The 5,401-nt window shown below is 41.1% G+C and overlaps 1 pseudogene; it reads left to right on the top strand.

Annotated features, from left to right (window-relative positions):
• The first annotated feature begins 4,729 nt into the window (after positions 1–4,729).
• On the top strand, positions 4,730–4,829 carry LOC127109154 (uncharacterized; annotated as a pseudogene).
• Positions 4,830–5,401: the final 572 nt, after the last annotated feature.

Raw genomic sequence — 5,401 nt, 5'->3', positions numbered from 1 at the left:
CATTTCGTCTAAGTGTAGGATTTGCGAATCTCCATTGGTTTCCGCATAATGATAGTGTTTTAGACGTTGTCCGTTTACGGTAAACGGTTCTGTGGATTTGCCTTTAATTTCTATTGCTCCACTGGGGAAGATGTTAGTGATATGGAAAGGTCCTGACCATCTGGATCGTAGTTTTCCCGGGAATAACTTTAGTCTAGAGTTAAATAAAAGGACTGCGTCGCCTTGCTTGAAGATTTTCCTTGATATACGCTTGTCATGCCATTGTTTTGTTCTTTCTTTATAGATTCTGGCATTTTCATAGGCGTCTCTTCTGAGTTCTTCTAATTCGTTTATGTCAAGGATTCTCTTTTCACCGGCGGCTTTATAGTTTAGATTCAGATTTCTAATAGCCCAATAGGCTTTATGTTCTAATTCTACCGGGAGGTGACAGGATTTTCCATAAATGAGCTTAAATGGGGTCGTCCCTATGGGGGTTTTATAAGCAGTTCGGTATGCCCACAAAGCTTCTGGTAATTTCAATGACCAATCTTTCCTTGAAGTGGCGACCGTTTTTTCTAGTATTTGCTTGATTTCTCTGTTAGATACTTCCACTTGTCCACTGGTCTGAGGGTGGTAAGGTGTCGCTATCCTATGTCTCACTCCATATTTAAATAATAATTTTTCGAGTACCTTGGATATAAAGTGCGATCCACCATCACTGACTACTATTCTTGGGATGCCAAATCTCGGAAATATTATATTCTTAAAGAGTCTAGTTACTACTCGGGTGTCGTTTGTTGGGGAGGCTACAGCTTCGATCCATTTTGATACGTAGTCAACTGCCACGAGTATGTATTTGTTACCGAAAGAGGATGGAAAAGGTCCCATGAAGTCTATTCCCCACACGTCGAAGATCTCTACTTCCAAAATACCTTTTTGTGGCATCTCGTCACGTCTAGATATGTTTCCCGTGCGTTGACATCTGTCACATTCCTTAATAGCCGCATGTACGTCCTTCCATATAGTTGGCCAATAAAAGCCGGCTTGTAGGATTTTAAAGCAGGTCTTGGATGTACTTGTGTGTCCACCATAAGGAGCGGAGTGGCAGTGTTGGATTATATTTTCTACCTCTTCTTCGGGTATACATCGACGGAAAATACCATCGGGGCCTCTTTTGAAGAGTAAGGGATCATCCCAGTAATAGTGTTTTATGTCGTAGAAGAATCGTTTCTTCTGCTGGTAAGATAAAGTAGGTGGAACTATTCCGGCAGCTAAATAATTGACGAGATCAGCGTACCATGGTGTGGCAGGTATAGCTAAGGTGGTTTCTACTTGCATGTCGAAGTTGTTCTCTTCCAAAGTAGCTATAAGTTTGTCATACGAGAAATCATCATTAATTGATGTTCTTTCCGGTTCAAGGTTCTCAAGTCTAGAGAGGTGGTCTGCTACTACGTTTTCAGTTCCTTTCTTGTCCTTGATTTCTAAGTCGAATTCTTGTAGCAACAAGATCCATCTTAGGAGTCTAGGTTTAGCATCCTTTTTTGTTAAAAGGTACTTGATAGCAGCGTGATCAGTGTAAACTATTATTTTAGCTCCAACCAAGTAAGAACGAAATTTATCTAGCGCAAATACCACTGCTAGGAGTTCTTTCTCGGTAGTGGCGTAATTCATTTGTGCTTCATCCAGGGTTCTGCTTGCGTAATATATAACGTGAAGCTTTTTATCCTTTCGTTGTCCTAAAACAGCACCTACAGCATAATCGCTGGCATCGCACATTATTTCGAATGGTTCGTTCCAGTCTGGTGTCTGCATTATGGGTGCGGAGATCAATGCTTGCTTAAGCGTTTGAAATGCTTTTAAACAGTTATCGTCGAATATGAATTCAGCATCTTTCATCAACAGTCCAGTTAAAGGTTTAGTTATCTTAGAGAAGTCTTTGATGAATCGTCGGTAAAAACCGGCGTGTCCTAAAAAGCTTCGTACTTCTCTCACGGTTCTTGGGGGTTGAAGATTTTCGATTACCTCTATTTTGGCCTTGTCTACTTCAATTCCTCTGTTCGAGATGATGTGTCCTAAGACAATTCCTTCTTGTACCATAAAGTGGCATTTTTCCCAATTAAGTACTAAGTTTACTTTTACACATCGCTCAAGAACTCTTTCCAGGTTTTCAAGGCATTCTTCGAAACTTTGTCCGTATACAGAAAAGTCATCCATAAATACTTCCATGATGTTTTCGAGAAAGTCGGCGAAAATTGCCATCATGCATCTTTGAAAGGTTGCAGGGGCATTACACAGACCAAACGGCATTCGTCTATAAGCGAAGGTACCAAAAGGGCATGTGAATGTTGTCTTTTCTTGGTCATCAGGGTGAATTGGTATTTGAAAGAAGCCTGAATAACCGTCTAGATAACAGAAATGTGAATGTTTTGCTAATCGTTCTAACATTTGGTCAATGAATGGTAAAGGGAAATGATCTTTTCGGGTTGCTTTGTTTAGTTTCCTATAATCAATGCACATTCTCCATCCTGATTCGATTCGTTTAGTTATAGTTTCCCCTTTTTCGTTTTCAATAACGGTTATGCCTCCTTTCTTTGGTACAACGTGCACAGGACTAACCCATTTGCTATCAGATATAGGATATATAATACCTGCTTCCAATAACTTGGTTATTTCCTTCTTTACTACCTCACTCAGGATCGGATTTAGTCTTCTTTGGTGTTCCCTAGAGGTTTTACAGTCTTCTTCTAACATGATGCGGTGCATACAAATAGAAGGACTTATTCCTTTAAGATCGGTGATGTGGTACCCTAGTGCGGTTGGATACTTCCTTAAGATATGTAAGAGTTTTTCTGTTTCGAGTCTCCCTAGGTCTGCATTAACTATCACAGGTCGTTCAAGTTCTAAGTCTAGGAATTCATATCTCAGATTTTTGGGAAGTGTTTTCAGATCAGGGGTTGGTTTGTTAAGACATTGCGTAGGATCCGGTGTTATTGCTAAACATTGGTTAGATCTGTCTTCTACAAGGCAGTCAGATGATTTGTCTTCTTCTAACTCTGCTTCTTTTATGCATTCATCGATGATATCCATGAAGTAACATGTATCTTCTATTGCAGGTGCTTTCAAGAATTGGGAAAGAATGAATTCAATTTTCTCTTCACCTACTTCGAAGGTGAGTCGTCCTCGTTTTACGTCTATGATTGCACCGGCAGTTGCTAAGAATGGTCTTCCCAGTATAATGGGTGTAATATCATCTTCTCTAATATCCATAATTGTAAAATCAGTGGGAATGTAGAATTGACCTATGCGTACGGGAACGTTTTCAAGGATTCCTACAGGATATTTGATGGAACGATCTGCTAGTTGCACAGACATTTTGATTGGTCTTAATTCTCCCATTTCCAGTTTCTTACATATGGATAAAGGCATAACGCTAATTCCGGCTCCTAAATCGCATAGGGCTTTGTCGATGACAAATTTTCCTATGTGACAGGGTATAGAGAAACTACCTGGATCCTTGAGTTTAGGGGGCATGTTTTGGATTATAGCGCTACATTCGGCAGGGAGTGTAACGGTTTCGCTATCCTCAAGTTTCCTCTTATTAGAAAGGATTTCTTTTAAGAATTTAGCATATGAGGGCATCTGCGTAATAGCTTCGGTGAACGGAATTGTAACGTTTAATTGTTTAAGGAGGTCAACAAATTTTCTAAATTGGCCCACATCTTTGGTTTTAACAAGCCTTTGAGGGTAAGGTATAGGTGGTTTGTAAGGTGGTGGAGGTACATAAGTTTCCTTCTTTTCTAGGGTTTCCTTATTACTCTCTTCCTTTTCCTTAGGTTCACTTTCCTCAGTTGGTTTCTTAGGGTTTTGGTTTTCTATCCTTGGATCAGACGGTCCTTCCACTTCCGTTCCACTCCTTAATATAATTGCATGAGCGTGGCTTCTCGGGTTAGGTTGGGGCTGTCCAGGGAATGTACCAGTTGGGGCAGCAGTAGGTGCTTGTTGTTGAGCTACTTGTGATATTTGTGTTTCCAGCATTTTGTTATGGGTAGCCAAGGCATCTACTTTGCTTGCTAGTTGTTTAAGTTGTTCGCCAGTGTGTACATTCTGGTTTAAGAAATCTTTATTGGTTTGTTGTTGGGAAGCTATAAAGTTTTCCATCATGATTTCCAAGTTGGATTTCCTAGGGGCGTTATTGTTAGGCATGGGTGGGTTCGGTTTCTGATATCCCGGAGGTATAGCTGGGGCTTGATTTGGAGACTGTCCAGGTGCGTACAAAGCGTTATTGCTCTTATATGAAAAGTTTGGATGGTTCTTCCAATTTGAGTTATAGGTGTTCGAATAGGGGCTTCCTTGAGCATAGTTTACTTGTTCTGCTTGGATTCCTGTCAAGAGTTGACAGTCCGTAGGAGTGTGGCCTTGGATTCCACAGACCTCGCAATTTTGAGTTATAGCAACCACGGCGGCTGGAGGTGATACGTTTAAACTTTCAATTTTCTGGACCAAAGCATCCACTTTTGAGTTAACGTGATCAAGGTTACTTATCTCGTACATGCCAGTTTTCGTTTGAGGTTTTTCCACCGTTGTTCGTTCGGTTCCCCACTGATAGTGGTTTTGGGCCATGCTCTCGATAAGCTGGTAAGCATCAGCATAAGGTTTGTTCATTAATGCACCACCTGCAGCGGCGTCTATTGTTAACCTTGTGTTGTATAAGAGACCATTATAAAATGTGTGAATTACTAACCAGTCTTCCAAACCATGGTGTGGGCAAAGTCTCATCATGTCTTTGTATCTTTCCCATGCTTCGAAAAGAGACTCGTTGTCTTTCTGTTTAAATCCGTTTATCTGGGCTCTTAACATAGCTGTTTTGCTTGGCGGAAAGTATCGGGCAAGAAAAACTTTCTTCAACTCGTTCCATGTGGTGACTGAGTTGGAAGGGAGAGATTGAAGCCATCTTCTAGCGCTATCTCTTAATGAGAAAGGAAAAAGACGAAGTCGAATTGCCTCTGAAGTGACACCATTAGCTTTAACAGTATCAGCGTATTGAACAAATACGGATAAATGAAGGTTTGGATCCTCGGTAGGATTTCCAGAGAATTGGTTCTGTTGCACCGCCTGCAACAGCGAAGGTTTAAGTTCGAAGTTGTTTGCTTCGATTGCGGGCGGAGCAATACTTGAATGCGGCTCATCTTGCGATGGAGCGGCGTAATCTCTAAGAGCACGAGCTGGTTCTGCCATCTCGGTTATCGAAGGAAAAAGGTTTTTGAAATCAGGAAGTTCTATAGGAGGGAGATTGTTTGCAGCACGATATTCCCGAATTCGTCGTAAGACTCGGAGATATAGTTCGATATCGTTGATTCGTAAATAGAGCGGTTCGCCTTGTGAGCGAGTGCGTGGCATACAAATCAACGAAAGAAAGAATAGA

The sequence above is a fragment of the Lathyrus oleraceus genome, chromosome 7 (assembly GCF_024323335.1).
Source record: "Lathyrus oleraceus cultivar Zhongwan6 chromosome 7, CAAS_Psat_ZW6_1.0, whole genome shotgun sequence".
Classification (NCBI taxonomy): domain Eukaryota; kingdom Viridiplantae; phylum Streptophyta; class Magnoliopsida; order Fabales; family Fabaceae; genus Lathyrus; species Lathyrus oleraceus.
Note: the sequence above shows the minus strand (reverse complement) of the source record. Positions and strands in the feature narration are given on the sequence as shown.